At 52.7% G+C, this 14,853-nt stretch overlaps 1 long non-coding RNA gene across 1 annotated transcript in view; it reads right to left on the reverse strand.

Moving 5' to 3' along the window:
- Positions 1–5,619, reverse strand: part of LOC105497512 (uncharacterized) — a 40,061-nt gene extending 34,442 nt beyond the window's left edge. Inside the window, exon 1 of the long non-coding RNA XR_011606228.1 lies at positions 5,355–5,619. This is a non-coding gene — a long non-coding RNA (uncharacterized lncRNA). The remainder of the gene's footprint in view (positions 1–5,354) is intronic.
- Between the last annotated feature and the right edge of the window lie 9,234 nt (positions 5,620–14,853).

Consider the following 14,853-nt stretch of genomic DNA (forward strand, 5'->3'; position numbering starts at 1 on the left):
TTGAATTACTTCCTCAGTGCGTCTTATTTGTTAATGACATGCTGATTTCAATGATCCATGTCATCCCCATCCCTATTACCATAAATAATGAAGCATTAGCTGTACGTGGCAGTGGCTGTCTAGAGCAGCAAAGAGCCGATCCCACGGTGTGTCTGCCCTGTCAAAAGCATGTTGGCTGTGCTTAAAAATGACACTCCAGCCTGTCCCTGCAATCCCCATGCGCTTTCATCGTGAGTCAGGACTTCAAGATGCTATTCATTCCGAAGCCATGTCAGCTCAGCTGTCAAGATAAGAAAGTTTATTGCATCTTGTATTTATGATAAACTGGAATGACATGCAGATTTTGAATTTCTTATTCTAAAGCCATTTTAATCTAGGCTAAATGCAGCCTGTCAAAAGGCAGGATCCATGGTTGGGGCTGGGGACTGAAGGGAGGCGACAGCAGTGTGGTTGGCAGACAGGGGAGAGGGAAGGTGAGCAACAGAGAAAGGTGCCTGGGTTCCCAAACAGGGTTCCAGACGCAAGTCCACGCTGCCTAGAAGTGAGATGGCTCTGGGGCAGGACGCATGAAGGGTCTCGCCCAGAACAGTGGTTCCAGAGGTGATTCCCAGGGATCTATGGAAACCCCGAGCCGGGGGGAAGCTTGAGTCACAAGATGTTTCAGCCCTTTTGAGGACTAGGTATTTGTGAACAAAGGCCGGCCTTGGAAATTGAATATGCTCTCGACTTACAATGCTGCCACTTAAGAGGTTGTTGGGCCGGGCGCGGTGGCTCAAGCCTGTAATCCCAGCACTTTGGGAGGCCGAGGCGGGTGGATCACGAGGTCAGGAGATCGAGACCATCCTGGCTGACACGGTGAAACCCCGTCTCTACTAAAAAATACAAAAAAAACTTAGCCGGGCGCGGTGGCGGGCGCCTGTAGTCCCAGCTACTCGGGAGGCTGAGGCAGGAGAATGGCGTAAACCCGGGAGGCAGAGCTTGCAGTGAGCTGAGATCCGGCCACTACACTCCAGCCTGGGCGACAGAGCGAGACTCCGTCTCAAAAAAAAAAAAAAAAAAAAAGAGGTTGTTGGACTGGGGGTTACTCATTCAGGGCACTGTTGTCACTTCTGGGGTGAGAAAAGCCAAATTATTACACGCTGAAGCGGATGTGTGGGGCCTGAGGTTTATGCCACCCAGGAGCTCTCTTTAAAGAACAACAAAAATTGTGGTACAGAATTGCTTGGGTCCCTCCAAGGAGTCTACCCAAAGGGCCTGCAGTGAGGGGTCCTAGTACCCCAGGCACGGAGGACCATGAGCTGCCCAGGGCGTCATGCCTGGGGAAGGCTGAGATGTGAAGCCCGGTCCCCGTTCCTGGCACAGAGAGCCTAAGACCTTTGAAATCTCTGCAGTGAGAAGAATGAATGTTTTTTGTGTACTAAAGAGATGACTGGAGGCTGGGAGCCCCCGAACAGCTTCAGGATAAGGGCTGGTCCCGGAAAGACCAAGGCAGGATTAGGGGGTTGGAACTTTCAGCCCTACTCCCTGCAAACCTACTCTGGGGAGAGGAGACAGGCTGGAGATTGAGTTAATCACCAGTGGTCAATGATTAATGAATCATGAATCATGCCCATGTCATGAAAACTCCCTGAACATTCCTGAACAATGGAGTCTGGAGAATGTCCAGGTTGGCAAACACGACCGTGTATTGACAGGGCGGCACACCTCCGACTCCATGGGGACAGAAACTCCTGGGCTCGGGACCCTTCCAGACCTAGCCCTGGCTGTTTGTCTGTGTCCATGGTAATAATCTGGTAATAGTAAATAAGTGTTTTCTTGATTTCTGTGAGCTGTTCTAGCCAATTATTGACCTGAGGGAGGTGGAGATTGTAAGAACCTCCTGACTTGGTAGCCAAGTCGGACAGAAGTGGAGGTTCTCTGAGTACCTAAGACTTGTGACTGGCGTCTGCGGTGTAGGCGATCTTGTGGGACCGAGCCCTTGAACCTGTTCAGTCTGACATTAGTTAGTGTCAGAACTGAATTGAATCATAGGACACTCAGTTGGTCCTGGAGAACTGGCTGGTGTGGAAAAGATCCCACATTTGGTGTGAGAAGTGTTTGAATAAAAACAGCTCAAGCCCATTCTTCATTTCTCAGCAGGGTGGCTTTTGTTTGCTTTGCTGCTCCAACATTTCATTACTCATCTGGGCCCCAATGGGCCTTTATTAAGAAGATAAACCTTTTAACATAAAACTAGCTCCAGATCTGAGCCACTCATTTCCCCTGAAGCTCTCTGGGGTCCTCGTAGGCTCTCTGTTTGGACAGGTGATCCCAGCGAGTCTCCCAGCTTCAGAGGCTGAGAGGCTGTGATCCCCATCAAAGGCAGCACACACCAGTTTCCCCCAAGGAGCCCCCATCTGCCTTCAATTCCACCTACAGTAGGACAGAATTGGCAGTGGGCACAGCTGGCTGCCATGGCTTCCAGGGGCTGGAAGGAGACAGTTTACTGCAGGGATTCTTTTTTTGTTTGTTTGTTTGAAACAGCATCTCACTCTGTCGCCCAGGCTGGAGTGCAGTGGCACAATCTCGGCTCACTGCAACCTCCACCTCCTGGGTTCAAACGATTCTCATGCCTCAGCCTCCCGGGTAGCTGGAATTACAGGCACACGCTACCACACCCGGCTAATTTTTTGTATTTTTAGTAGAGACGAGGTTTTGCCATGTTGGCCTGGCTGATCTCAAACTACTGGCCTCAAGTGATTCACCTGCCTTGGCCTCCCAAAGTGCTGGGATTACAGGCATGAGCCACCGCGCCCAGTTTACTACAGGGATTTTTTTTTTTTTTTTTTGAGACGGAGTCTCGCTGTGTCTCCCAGGCTGGAGTGCAGTGGCCTGATCTCGGCTCACTGCAAGCTCCGCCTCCCGGGTTCACGCCATTCTCCCGCCTCAGCCTCCCAAGTAGCTGAGACTACAGGCGCCCGCCACCACGCCCGGCTAGTTTTTTGTATTTTTAGTAGAGACAGGGTTTCACCATGTTAGCCAGGATAGTCTCGATCTCCTGACCTCGTGATCCACCCGCCTCGGCCTCCCAAAGTGCTGGGATTACAGGCTTGAGCCACCGCGCCCGGCCTACTACAGGGATTCTTATCCGAGGGCCTATGGATCCCAAAATGGCATGTATAATTTTTATTTTTAAGGTCTGCTTTTCTGAGGAAATCAGTTGTCCAATTTTCAGATGGGTCCTTGACTGCCCTCAAAGGTTAAAAATGATTTCCAGGTGAAAAAATAAAGAAAAATACTGTTGCATTCTCTATTTTTTTTTTTTTTTTCTAAAAGTCAAATCAAGTATGGGAAATTCCAGTTATCCAGGGTGCCTCGACCAGGGAGTCTTCAGGCCGCTTGAACATGGAGGCGCCACACACCACCCATGTGTAATCACCCAGCGGGCTCTGCATGCCCACTGCCTTGACAGAGCTGATTGATCAAGACAGGGGAATTGCAGTGGAGAGTTTAATTCACGCAGAGCCGGCTGTACAGGAGACTGGAGTTTTATTACTACTCAAACCAGACTCCCTGAAAACTTGGGGATCTGGGTTGTTGAGGATAATTTGGAGGGTTGGGGGGGGCTGGAAAATGGGGAATGCTGATTGGTTGGGTGGAAGATAAAAATGTTCCTGGAAAGGGGTTCCAATCCAGACACCAAGAGAGGGTTCTTGGATCTCACACAAGAAAGAATTCAGGGCGAGTCCATAAAGTTGGCAACTCCATAGGCAGGGCAGTGGCATGAGCTGCTCGAGAGAGTTTAGTTATTTCTTGATTATACGCTAAACAAGGGGTGGATTATACATGAGGTTTCCAAGAAAGGGGCAGGCAATTTCCAGAACTGAAGGTGACTCCCTCTTTGAGACCATATGGGGTAACTTCTGGATGTTGCCATGGCATTTGTAAACCGTAATGGTGCTGGTAGGAGTGTCTTTTAGCATGCTAAACATTATAATTAGAGTATAATAAGCAGTGAGGACGACCACAACTCATGAGACTCATTATAAGACGTCGTCATCTTGGTTTTGGTGGGTTTTGGCTGGCTTCTTTACCACATCCTGTTTTATCAGCAAGGTCTTTATGACCTGTATCTTGCACTGACCTCCAACCTCATCCTGTGACTAAGAATGCCTAACCTCCTGGGGATGCAGCCTAGTAGGTCTCAGCCTTATTTTACCCAGCCCCTATTCAAGATGGAGTTGCTGTGGTTCACACACCTCTGACAAAATCACAGAAAGTTGAAGCTGTCCTCTTTTGCTGAGTCAGTTCCTGGGAAGGGGCCACAAGACCAGATGAGCCAGTTTATCAATCTGGGTGGTGCCAGCCCATCATCGATCATCATGTGCCGGGTCCAGTCCATCATCGATCATCACGTGCTGGGTCTACAAATTATCTCAAGCACAGATCTCAGGCCTTACCATAGGGAGGTTATCCCCAGGAGCAATTTGGGAAGGCTCAGAATCTTGCAGGCTCCAGCTGCATGACTCCTAAACCCTAATTTCTAATCTTGTAGCTAATTTGTTAGTCCTGCAAAGGCAGTGTAGTTCCCAAGCAGGCAGGGAGTTTGTTTTGGGAAAGGGCTGTTATTGTCTTTGATTCAAAGCAAAACAATAAACCAAGCTCCTCCCAAAGTTAGTTCATGCCCAGGAATGAACAAGGACAGCTTGGGGGTTGGAAGCAAGATGGAGTCAGTTAGGTCAGATCTCTTTCACTGTCATAGCTGTCTGTTATAATTTTGCAAAGGCGGTTTCACAGGGACATTGCTTTGGTAAGATCTACCATTTCTCTGAAGGTTGAGTTTGGGATGCAGTAGCCTTTGAGTACCGCTGTCCTGTTGCTGTGTGTGTGTTCAGGGCAATCCAGGAAATCTGGAGAAACCAGAGCGTGTGGGACCCGCCCCCATTTCTCTGGTGGGTCAGGCAGGAGGGTGACTGAGGAAATGTGTCCTGGGATACTTCCCGCCTCCCAGGGTGCGTGGGACTCAGCCCTTCCCCAGCCTGCAGAGGATGGGGGTGCTTTGCCAGCGGTCAAGGCATGTGCCCCAGGGGGCCAGGAAGCCTTTATCAACTCCTTACTACCCCAGCTGGAAGCAGCAAACGCTCCACCCTGTCCTGCTGCCTGAGCACAGAGGTTTTTTTGTTGTTGTTGTTATTGTTATTTTTGAGCCAGAGTCTCATTCTGTCGCCCAGGCTGGAGTGCAGTGGCAAGATCTCAGCTCACTGCAACGTCTGCCTCCCGGGCTCAAGCGATTCTCCTGCCTCAGCCTCCCGAGTAGCTGGGACTACAGGCGCCCGCCACCATGTCCAGCTAATTTTTGTATTTTTAATACATACGGGGTTTCACCATGTTGGCCAGGATGGTCTCGAACCTCTGACCTCGCGATCCGCCCACCTCGACCTCCCAAAGTGCTGGAATTACAGGCGTGAGCCACTGCGCCCGGCTTGACCACAGACTTCTAATCAGATTTTTTCTTTCTTCTAAATTCCTGTGAGACCAGCCGCCTGAGGGATTAAGAATATCGAGGGATGTAAGGGAGAGTGAAAGAAGGGGCACTCTTCCCTAGGGAAAGGGAGGCAAGGAGGGAGGGGTCGCGGAGGGAAGGAGGGGGCGTGGAGGGAGGGAAGCAGGAAAAAAGGGGAGGGAAAGAGGGAGGAGGGGGCGCGGAGGAAGGGGCGGGCCTCCCCCGCCGGCCTCCCTTCCTTCCCTGCTGCCCCTGCCTCTCGCATTAGCGCCCCACACCTGTGGCGCCCTCGCTCTGCCCAGTCCCGCGGCCTCCTCGCCACCGCTCCCCCGGGCTCCTCTCTCCCCCTCTGCCCGCCCCTTCCGTGGGGCCCGCCCCTCCGCCAGCCTCCGCCCCGCTGGCTTCCCCTTCCTGCAGCCCCGGACTCGGAACCTCCCCGGCCGCTCCAGGGCCTGGGCGCGGCTGCCCTTCGTTTCTCCGACCTCGTGCTGCAGCGCCGGGCCCCTCGGCCGCGGCCTCCCCTCCTCCCCTGCTCACCCCACGGTTGCCCTCGGGGTCTCCAGCGCGCCGCCCCCGTCCCCGCCCTCGGCGTCCCGCAGCCCCTGCCTCCTCGCCGCCCTGCAGTGCCGTCCTCCTGGGGGGGTCCCTCCGCAGGCCCCTGCTCTGGGCACCCAGGCACTTTCCGCCCTGAGCGTGGCAGCTGCTGCCGGGGGTCCTGGGAGCGCGGGATGGGAGCTCCCACGCAGCGTCCCACAGGCTCCTGGGCGCCGCGAGCCCGCGCGACTCGCACGGAGCAGGTCCACCCGCAGCGAGGGGCCGCTCACTACCACGGGGCCCGCCAGAGGGCAAAGCCCCAGACAGACAGCAAATAGGGAGGCGGCTGGCACCTGGGGAGGCCGAGGCGGGAGGATCGCCGGAGCCCAGGAGTTCGAGACCCGCCTTGGCAACATAGTAAGACCCCACTCCAACCGCCCACCATCTCTACACTAAATTTAAAAATTAGCCGGGCGTGGTACCAGCACTTCGGGGAGGCTGAGGTGGGAGGATCACCTGAGCCGGGGACGGTCGAGGCTGCAGTGAGACGAGATCGCGCCACCGCACGCCAGCCTGGGCGACACAGCCCAGACCCCGTCACAGAGCAAAATTGAAGGAGGCGGAGGTTTCCTTCCGGAACCACTGCAGATCAAGTGCAGGGAGCTGTGGAACTCCTGGGCACCCAGCCCTCGGCGCCCTGCACCGCCAGCCCTAGAGCTGGGGTGTTCCGGCCCGGAGGGATAGGGGTTTGCAGGGTGGTGAGCACGGAGGCTGCCCGCGGGGCGAGGGAGCTGCCTGGGAGGAGGCAGAGAGGCCGGCGTGGAGGGCCTGGGAGGCTGCAGCGCAGCGGGGCCCCGGCTTTGTCCGGAGCAGTTTCCAGGAAAGCTGAGAGGAGCGGGAGGGAGAGGAGGAGGAGAACCAGGCCGGGATTTTCCCGCCTGGGGTCAAACCAAAGCAAACAAACCAAAGTGATGCGCCTCACGGGTGCCTTGCTTCTGCCCCTGCCGCGGCTGAGATTTGAAGGAAAGCCACTGTGCCGAGTCCCAGCGGGGGTTTTGTAAATGCTGCGGAATTGGTCCCTCACGGTTCACAGCGCAATCACCACACTTGCTTGGCCTCCTGGAAAGCCTTACTCTTTTTATAATTAGAAACATTTTTTTTTGGCCGGGTTCGGTGGCTCATGCCTGTAATCCCAGCACTTTGGGAGGCAGAGGCGGGCGGATCACCTGAGGTGGGGAGTTGGAGACCAGCCTGACCAACCTGGAGACCCCTTCTCTACTAAAAATACAAAATTAGCCGGGCGTGGTGGTGCAGCGTGTAGTCCCAGCTACTAAGGAGGCTGAGGCAGGAGAATTGCTTGAACCCAGGAGGCAGAGGTTGCAAGTAAGCCGAGATCGTGCCATTGCACTCCAGCCTGGGCAACAAAAGCGAAATAACGTCTCAATTTTTTTTTATTTTTATTTTTTATTTTTTTGTAGCAAGGGGGTCTCACCATGTGGGCCAAGCTAGTCTCAAACTCCTGGGCTCAAGTGTTCCTCCAGCCTTGGCCTCCCAAAGTTTTGGGATTACAGACATGAGTCACCCAGCCCAGCCAGCCTTACTGTTCAGAATGATGTCACATCTTTGTGGACTGTTGAAAATGAGGTTGTTTTCCTCAGTCTCCTAGAAGCCCCGAAATAGCCATACAGATGTCCAAGCAGTTCTGGTTTGATTATCAAGGAGCATGTATAAAATAGCTACGTGTGAATGGGGTCTCTGCAAATGGAAACTGGCGGGGGAGGCTCGGGACTCAGAGGTCTGTGGGAGAAAGTGCGTAATGAACACATGCCCATGGCCTCTCCCCGTGTGCCAGGGCATCCTCCCACATAGGCCAAAAGTGCTCTGCAGAACAAAGTACTTTTGGTCCACAGAATGCCTCCCAGCTCTTGCCTGCAAAGGGAAGAAAGGGTAGCTGAGGATCATTAAGCAGAATGCCAGAAGATTTATGGAAACCCCCTCTGATAGCTCAACCTAATTGCAGCTCCTTCCAGCGTGCGAAATGCGGCTAATGGACAGCTGCTCCTGCGGCTCTGATGTTGCTAGACCTCCTCAGCACTCAGCCCAGGGCAGCCAGGAAGAATGAATAGTGATTCAGAGGGATAGGAGGAAGCTGTGTGGCATTTCACAGATACTTATTGTAAAACTGCTGCTGGCCATGTCTTCTTTTCCTATCAGAGCTAATGAGTTTTGATATGTGAACATTTCTTCTCCTTCATAGGTAATGTGTTGATTTGGCCCTTTAATCTTAGAATAATCATTTCTAAAACCAACCCAACTGCTTTTCTCTACCATTTTGGCCTTAGCAAACAGATGAGTCTGTAGACTTGAGCATTGCTTGGGCACCGTCTGTGTGCAGGTCAGGCAGGGGATGCTGGTGGCTGGGAAACACAGAGGATGGAGGGGTCTTAGGTGCACATGAAGGGGTGGGGTCAAGTCCACAGGGGGTCGCCGCTGGCAGCAGTCCGGGAAGGCTTCATGGAGGAAGGGGGAGTTGAGTGATAAAGCGGTCCCCAGGTAAGGGGGAAGAGCATCCAGGGAGAGGAGACTGCTTCTGGGAAAACCGGAGGCATCACCTGGCAGGGGCTGGTATGGTGCTGGCTCAGGTGGGAGGAAGAGAGACCCCAGGGAAACTAACAGGTTCCATTGACAGGAGGCCTGTCCGGTGGGGAGGCGGGCTGGGGGTGGAGCCATGGCTGCAGGCCAGAGGGCTGCCTGACCAGCAGGTGTGTTGGCCAGGGTCCTTGTAGCAAAAACAGGGAGCTGAGGACCTCATGGCAGATGAACAGTTCCCTGGAGAAATGAGTGGCAGTAGCTGCAGGGGCTGCTTCCTGGTAAGGGCTGCCTGGCCAGAGCACGGCCTTACATGGGAGGGTGCTGCCACCCAGTGACCCTGCAGGGACCCTGTGTGGAGGGAGCCGGGGGTGGCATGGGGATAGTTGCCTTGCTCTCCTGCTCTCGGCCTCCTGCAGCTCTCGCCACTCCCCGCCCTGCCACACGAGGTCAAACCCACCAGGAGTCAGAAGGTGAAGGGCGAGGTCCCAGGGTGAGGCGCAGGGAGGAGACGGTGGCAGCAGGGAAGGTGCTGCCTGCTGCAGAGTGAGACCTGGGACTGCCAAACACAGTGACGGGAGCATCCGGGAGCTGAGGAGGCCTGTGGGGGGAGGAAGACAGTGGCTGGCAGTGACAGGAAGGGAGGGCCAGCATGGGACGGCAGTCCCAGAGCTCCGGCTCCCTGCCAGGCCAGCCTTTGTGACCTGGGGGTGGAGGTGGCAATTGCTGTCATATCATAAACACGTCAAGCTTACAGTGAAATCTCTAGTGTGGCTTGGGAACAAATGCATGTGCAGGTGTTTGAGTATCTGCCCTTACCTAAGCTCAGGGAGCAGGAAAACGAAAGCTTGCCCTGTAAACACATCAGCGGTAGGGCTTATGTGTGTCTCCACATTGGAACCCCCAAGACAGAGACTGGAGGCGGAGTTGATTTCCAAGCCCAGAGTGCTGGGCAGCCTTTGGGTTTTATGTCTGCTTACTTGGAGCTCAGTGATAGAAATCTAGGCCCCAAAAGAGGAAAGGAGTCTCCTGCATAACCAGCACACCCAAGGAGTGCTTCAGGTGCAGCTGGATCCAGGCATCCTCAAATAGTGTGATTGGGAGTCCACTTTCCTTTCTCACCTTGGCTTGGCTCTGCCCTGCTCTGTGTGTTGTTTTCAGACGAGGTGGGGCCCCAGCAGCTCTGGTCCCCTTGATATGATCCCAGAGAAGAGCCAGCCCTTCCCTCCTGAGTTCTACACTGTCCCCTAAGGGACCCCAAACTGGCCTGATGGGAGGTCTCAAGCAGGCCATGTGAAGGGCATTGCACAGGAAACACAGAAACGGGAATTCTGTAAGGTCAGGAGAGCTCTGGCCACTTTGTTCTTGGGTCTGTTTTTATGATCCTCCCTCTACATGTAGCTCACACTTCCCTGCTCCTGTACAGGCACCTGGTGAGGGGGTTGTCATGGCCTCCTGCCACTCATGAGGCTGTCAGATACTACCTGTGGTGTCCCTGCATTCTCAAGCTCCAAATTGTCAACTAAGAAATGGTCATTTAAAAAGAGAAAAGTGAGGCCGGGCACGCTGGCTCATTCCTGTAATCCCAGCACTTTGGGAGGCTGAGGCGGGCGGATCACCAGAGGTCAGGAGTTGGAGACCAGTCTGGCCAATGTGGTGAAACCCTGTCTCTACTAAAAATAGAAAAATTAGCTGGCAGTGGTGGCGGGCATCTGTAGTCCCAGCTTACTTGGGAGGCTGAGGCAGGAGAATCACTTGAACCCGGGAGGCGGAGGTTACAGTGAGCCAAGATCATACCACCGCACTCCAACCAGGGTGACAGAGGGAGACTCCATCTCAAAAACAAAACAAAAAATTGATTTCTGAAATGGACGAAGGTTTTTTCCACGGGCGGTGCCATCAGTGATCATGCCTGTTCCACTGTGAGGTCGGTCGTGTGCTCTGTGACATTTCGCTCTCAAGGCTTTTTTCTTTCATTTATGGCCAGTCCAAATGGTTTCACAGATAAAGAAATCTACAAGCCCAATCGTGGTGCGAGAAAAAAACTTTAACACTCTGTCGTTCAGAAGGAAATCAGGAAGAGGAATTTCTCCTTTGAGACTAAAAGAAAGTCAGCTTTAACCAGTGCATCGGGGGGCTGGCTCAATGTGGTAAACAAACCAAAGCATTGTTTTTAAATCAACAGAAATACATTTTTTCCCCTCAACAATGAACTCATTGCTTTTCTTGGGGTGGGGGTGGGTGCACAGGATTTACTGTTTTGTTTTTTTTAACCCAAAGAGAAGGAAAACACTCTCCTTACTCCTGAAAATGGTGAGTTTGTACATTGCCCCTTTATGTGGAGCAGTGTCATTTAAGCAACTACAGACAGATGAGTGAAGACGAATCTCGTCCATCAGAGGTTGGGCTCTCAGGCACCAGGACCAGGGGCTTTTCTTTTAATAAGCGAAACCTCTTCTCTGTGGGACCCAAGGCTTTGGATTCCTCAAAGCCTGGAAGCTAGAGCTGGATGACAGGCTTGCTTCGGAGTGAATTTCTTGAGGCAACTTCAAAGTGACAGGTTTCGTTGAAGAAAAAGCTCTTCACGGGGTAGTTGGGAAGATGGTTGGACCCTGTGTGGGGACCAGGAGGAGGGGAGAGGGGAAAGAGAGGAGAGAACAAGCTCTCTGCTGTCACTCTAAGAGCACCAATCCCATCATGGGCCGGACCCTCATCGCTTGGTGAAGCCTGATCACTTCCCAAAGGCCCCGCCTCCTGGTACTGTCACTCAGGACCCCAACCGTTTTTTGGCACCAGGAATTGGCTTTGTGGGAGACAATTTTTCCATGGACTGGGTTGGGGGGATGGTTTTGGGATGATTCAAGCGCATTACATTTATTGTACACTTTATTATTATTACCCTGTAACGTATAATGAAATGATTATACAACTCACCATAATGTAGACCCAGTGGGAGCCCTGAGCTTGCTTTCCTGCAACCAGACGGTCCCATCTGGTGGTGATGGAAGACGATGACACCCGAAGTGTGTTGCTAATGTCCAGTCTGCTCTGTGATCTCATTTTGGTCGCTGTCACTGCAGAAAACCCTGCTTCACAAGGACAGGATGTTGGAAATGGAAGTGGGCTTTTCAGGGCTTTGGGGACAATCTCAGGAGATTCTGCCTTCACTGTAATCCAGAATGTATGGAGATTTGAAGTTGTCGCAAACATACTTTGAAGGCCACCAGATGCAGCTGTACCATTGAAGTCCATCAGCTCACTTGCCTCGATAAAGCCTGCCACTGCATACAGCTTCGTTGTCACCTGCCACTCACTGATAGGATTTTGATAGGACTGTGCAAGCAATTGATTTATGATGGTCTTTGTGCTGTCAAAACTCTCTGCTAATGTTCATCTGTATTTGCAGCCACTCCCAAGCGCTAGCATTGCCGTCTCAGCTCCACCTCAGATCGTCAGGCAGTAGTTAGATTCTGATAAGGAGCGTGCAACCCAGATTCCTCGCATGCGCAGTTCACAGTAGGGTTCGCGCTGCTATGAGAATCTAATGCCACTGCTGATCTGACAGGAGGCGGAGCTCAGGCAGTCATGCTCACCCGCCCACCTGCTGCTCGCCTCCTGCTGTGCGGCCCAGTTACTAACAGACAGGTGCTGGTCCGTGGCCCAGAGACTGGGGCCCTCCTGTCACCCAACCAAACTGGGTCCACTTGCCCTCAAGCAACAGAAGCCAAACACCAAAGCACCAAGTTTTTGCTACCAGAAGGCTTTATTGCCAGTTGATTGACATGGAGACTGGAGGAAGTGTTCCTATCTGACTTCCTGCTGGCCTCGCACCATAGATGTGAGGGAGGGATTTTGAGGGTGGGGTTTCGGGGCTGGACAATGATTGGCTGGAAGGAGGGGGCTTTATGGAGTCCCTCAGGCACCCACTGTTGCCTACATGCGGCTTCGTGGGTTGCATGTTTTAAAAAAAGTTGGCATTAGCATGAACTGGAAGTGGGGTTTTTGACCCTCTGACATCAAAAGGTGGCTGGTGGGTGAGTCAGTGCACTCTGCAGACTCGTCAGCCGTGTTGGCTCCAACCGGTCCCTCCTGGCAGCCCACTAAGTTGCAAATAGAGGGGATTGTAGCAAATTGTCTTATTCTCCACTGTCCTGCAAAATGAGCTCAAGAAATTTTGCTGGTTAACAAATCCTGTCTAATCCTGGGGCAGGTTTCAGTACCATCACGTTAGGGATGGGGGCCTCAGCATATGAGTGTGGGGGGTACACTTCAGCCCATGGCAAGCTGGGTACTTGTGCTCCCTTCCTCGAGATGAGAATGTGAATGCACAGAAGCAAAGCAGCCCATACGAGGTCACAGTGAGAGAGGGTGCCGTGGAGTCAGAAGGCACGGCAGGGACCCAGTCCCCAGGACCCTGTCTGTGAGCCCCAGGCCCCGTGCTGAGCAGCAGGAGTCACTGCGTGCCTCTGCTTTGTGCTTTGTGACCACGCGTCACGGCCAGGCTGGGATTTTCCACCCTCTGTCTGTTATCCCCATCTTAGCGCGAGGTCACAGGCCTGCAGGACCTATTCCTGGCCCCCACAGGATGAAGGAGGAAACCCGTGGGAACTAGTGCACGGCCCTGAAAGCAGCCTCTCCTTGCCTCATTGTCCATCAGCACAAGACACTCCCACCAGCACCATGACAGTTTACAAACGCCTTGGCGAAGACCTAGAAGTCGCTGCCTTTTTCCTAGAGATTTCCGAATAACCCGCCCCTCATGTGCATGTCATTAGAAGTCAGTGTAAGTGGCCGTGAGTGCAGCTGCCCCAGCCCGTATGCTGCGGACTCTGGGTGCACTGCTGAGGAGTTAGCCCTGGCCCAGTTCAGGAAAAGTGGCTGCCTAATGCCAGCAGCTGGCCTTTGCATTCTTTCCTGGGTGAAGCCAAGAACCCTGAGGGGCTAAGTGCCACTGTGAGGGCCCGCCTGCCACCTGCATCCAGTGGGAGGGCGTCATTTCCAGGTTTCCCGCCAGTGCTGCAGCAAACGTCCCTGTAGCCCGCAGCTCGCACACTTGCTTGCATTTTTTTTCTGTGAGATGAATCTTCGGCCGCAGGATTGCTGAGCTGAGTCTAAAGGATTTCAAAGTTTTATTTTCAATTTTTTTTTTTCCCAATTGTCCTGTAAGAGGGCAGAACCACTTTACTCTCTTCCAGTGGCAGATGAGAGGTGCTTCTCAACACCGGCCCAGCCCCAGGGATTATCCCTCACTTTAGTCTTGGCCACTCTGAGACGATCCACGAGGGGAGCTGATGACTCACTGTTTTCCAGACATTTCTTTGGTGGTGGTTGAAGTTGAGTGTGTCTTCATGCTCACTGGCTGTTGTTCTTCCAGGAACTGTCAGTTACTGAGCTCTGCCCTTAGATTTGTCATCCAGTAAAAACTGATCAGCAAGAGCTCTTTGTATATTAAGAGAACTACTTTTACTATTAATGCGTGACAAAATATTCTCCCCGTTGACTTGATGTGCTCTCCGTAGGTATAGTCATGAACCACATAACCACATTTTGGTCAACAACAGATTGTATATAACAGTGGTCCCATAAAATTAGAATATCACATTTTTACTGTACCTTTTCTATGTTTCGATGCGTTTAGATGCACGAATACTCATGACTATGTTACAGCTGCCTACATATCCAGCACAGTGCCATGCTGTGCTGGAGCCGTGGAGCGTAGGAGCCACAGGCTACACCATACAGCCTAGGTGTGTTGGAGACTGGACCATCTAGGCTTGTGGAAGTGCCCTCTATGATGTTCTCATAACAGTGAAATCACCTAACAATGCATTTCTTGGAACGTGCCCCTGTTGTTAAGTGGCACATGACTGGTGTGTTGCTTTTTGTTTAAAGTCTACATTTTAACATCAGTAAAGAGGCACAGTTTACACTTTACATATCCATATATACGTATGGGTGTATGTATGTATTTTTTGCAACAGGGTCTTGCTGTGTCACCCAGGCTGGAGTACAGTGGCATGATCTCGGGTCACTCCAGCCTCCACCTCCCTGGCTCAAGCAATCCTTCCACCTTAGCCTCCTGAGTCGGTGGAACCACAGGCGCGCACTGTTGTGCCTAATTTTTAAAATTTTTTTGTAGAGACAGGGTCTTGCCATGTTGCCCAGGCTGGTCTCGAACTTCTGGACTCAAGCGATCTGCTCGCCTCAGCCTACCAACATGCTGAGATTACAGGCGTGAGCCACTACAC

Source organism: Macaca nemestrina, chromosome 7, assembly GCF_043159975.1.
Source record: "Macaca nemestrina isolate mMacNem1 chromosome 7, mMacNem.hap1, whole genome shotgun sequence".
Taxonomy (NCBI): domain Eukaryota; kingdom Metazoa; phylum Chordata; class Mammalia; order Primates; family Cercopithecidae; genus Macaca; species Macaca nemestrina.